Genomic DNA, 2,686 nt, shown 5'->3' with positions numbered 1-2,686 from the left:
TGCTGTGGGGAAACTGCTGGAAGCCTTGGGAAATACAATAAGCTTGATCTCTCATGTGGGAAAGTCCATGGTGTTTAATAGCTTCATAAAGTGGCGTGCTTTTGTCTCGGTATATAAAGTCCCCAGTAAATTCTTACATTACCACCATTATAAAACGCAGCAACGGAAACGTTGAGCTGTGCTATGTGATCCCCAGTGGCAAAGGTTACGAAGAAGCAAAATTCATAATGACTTCCAAGAAAATACTATTAGAGTGTAATTTAAGGAGGCTTTGCGGCCGTAATTTTCAGCGCGATGCAAAACGTGCTTTCGTGACACACACACCCCACCAAAACGGTAACACTTCCCAAGGAAAATTGACAAGAACAAGAAAGAGGAAAGGTCAGGAGGGAAATGAAGAGTGTAAACGTTTGCGACGATTGGCTCTGCGGCAAGAGTTCCAGAAAGGAGACCACATGTTGCTCGATAGGAATCTGGGGTAATGCGGGAGGTTCTGCTCTCCGTTCTGCAAGGACACTGCTTTCTGCTCGCTGTCATTCAGTGCGTACCTGGACCCTATGCCCGGAGGCCGGGACTGGCATTTCCGTGGAATCATCATGGCTCCTGCTCGTATGCGGTGGACTCTCATCTTGATCTGGAGCCCCGCCCGTCACTCAGACCTGTGCGACAGTGGGAATCTGGATTTTCCCCAGGTCCCGTCCCCAGTTCGGGAGTGTGCATCAGTGTCACTGCGTGGTGGGGACAGTCAGTGAGGAAGAGGGCACAAACTCTCCAAGGGGATACTAAATGGAGCAAATTCTCCATCACCCGCTAACTTGGGCGGCGGGGTGTTCTGGTTATCTAACTGCTCACCTTAATATGCCATTAGCCGAAATGCATCCATTTTCTGGGAGATAAAAGACGATAATATGTATTTAATATCGAATTAAAGACTCAATACATTCCACAAATGTAGAAAGTACATTTTATCCGCTAGTCTTAGCACAGGGGTTGACAGTGTCTGTGAAGGACCAAATGGCAAATATTTGGGGCTTCACGGGCCGACGGTCTCTGGGTCTCCACTACTCAACTCAGCTGCTGTACAAACGAAAACAAATGGCATGGCTGTATTCCAATAAAATTTTATTTACGCAAACAGGTGGTGAGCTGGATTTGGCCAGTGGGCCACGGTTTGCCAACACGTGGTCTAGAAGAGCCCTGCCCGATAGAAATATAATGGGATCCACATAGGTAGTGTTAAATTTATACTGTAATAATGTTGTATGGTGACAGATGGTGACTACACGGTGCTGAGCACTGAATCAAGTACAGAATTGTTGAATCAGTATGCTGTCCACCTGAAACTAATATAACACGGCATGTCAACTACGATAATAAAGAAACAAATAATTTTTAAAATGTAAAAGAAATACTTAAAGGGAACAAGTAAACTTAATTTCAATAGCATATTTTATTTAACCCAACATATCAAAAACTGCGGGTAGCCACCTAGTCCCCTTGGGGTCCCACTGAGAGCGCCCCTGTCAGCAGAATGGACACAGCCCCGGAGGAGGCCGAGGAGGTCTTAATGAGAGATGCAGGTGTAAAGGCAAGATGCTGCCCCCGCTTCAGGAAGCGGCGGAGCTCCTGGACCAGATTCCTTCCCAAAACCGAGGGAGAGAACTCCCTGGAAAAATCTCTCACGACTCCCTGCAAGGGGGGCGTGGAACATGCCATCTTGTGTGGTAGAATACTTCCTTAACTCCTAGGCCTGCAGTCCCGCCCCCGGTCACTGTCACGGGAGTGGAGAGAGGAGCCCCTGGCCGGGGGGTTGGGGGGGTGGGGGAGGATGTTCACGTGCAAGGGGGGGGGGGCGGGGGGCGGCTCCCAATGCGTTTGGAAGAAGGATCCCACCTGTGCCGGCCAGTCCCAGATTTGTTGGCATTAGGATTGCAGACTTACCCCAAGGAAGGGGCAAAGAGGCGTGCTTATCAGAGGGACCATGCCCGTGGAACCTTCGGCTGGAGCCAGAAAGTGCTGGGTCTGGCAAGTGGCTGCCCACAGAGGTGGCTAGAGCCACAACCCTGACCTTGAGCTGCAGGCAACGAGAACTCTGAACGGCCTGGCACAGTACTGCCTTAAAAATGCTCAGGATCCAATCTCATCAAGGCCGTTGAAATCACTGCAAGAGACAAAAGTCACGACATTAGCTTGAACGGAATATTCAAGAGCTCGCTGCCCAGGAAGAGGGCGGCGTGCTGGTTAGCAGTTATCACGAAGAGTAAAAGAATTCGATCTGTATCCTGTGGGTCGAGACTCCTCCAATAACAGGGTCTCCATGAGTAGGATTTTCACTCCATGAAGACAGGAAATTGAAGTCTGCTATAATTATAAAGGCTTGAGAAACCAAAACCATGACGTAGAAAATTTTCCATATAATTGATAGCTGTAGCCTGACCGACGGGACAATTTCAGCTTGAATTACTGTTGAGAAAAAGAGAAGGAGCCCCTGACATCAGGAGCTAGCAGGCACTCCCAGCTAGGCCTGGGTGTTCTCCTCTCGAACAGGCACGGTTTCATAGAACATTAACATCAGACAAGGCCACCCTGTGACCAGGATGAATGAAGACAACAACAAGACTCCTCCGTAAACATGTTGGGTCATAGACAAAACACGGACATTGTCCAAGCCACAAAATAGAAAGCC

At 48.7% G+C, this 2,686-nt stretch overlaps 1 long non-coding RNA gene across 1 annotated transcript; it reads right to left on the bottom strand.

Moving 5' to 3' along the window:
• Nucleotides 1–273: 273 nt before the first annotated feature.
• Nucleotides 274–2,135, bottom strand: LOC135361999 (uncharacterized). Its single transcript, XR_010406300.1, has 3 exons — nt 1,942–2,135; nt 853–886; nt 274–728 (listed from the first exon to the last, which is right to left on the bottom strand). It is a non-coding gene; the product is annotated as an uncharacterized LOC135361999 (long non-coding RNA).
• Nucleotides 2,136–2,686: the final 551 nt, after the last annotated feature.

The sequence above is a fragment of the Mirounga angustirostris genome, unplaced genomic scaffold (genome assembly GCF_029215605.1).
Source record: "Mirounga angustirostris isolate CCGP_5_RB_7025 unplaced genomic scaffold, mMirAng1.0.hap1 SCAF_11, whole genome shotgun sequence".
NCBI classification, from domain to species: Eukaryota; Metazoa; Chordata; class Mammalia; order Carnivora; family Phocidae; genus Mirounga; species Mirounga angustirostris.
This window is presented reverse-complemented; position numbering and strand designations above follow the sequence as displayed.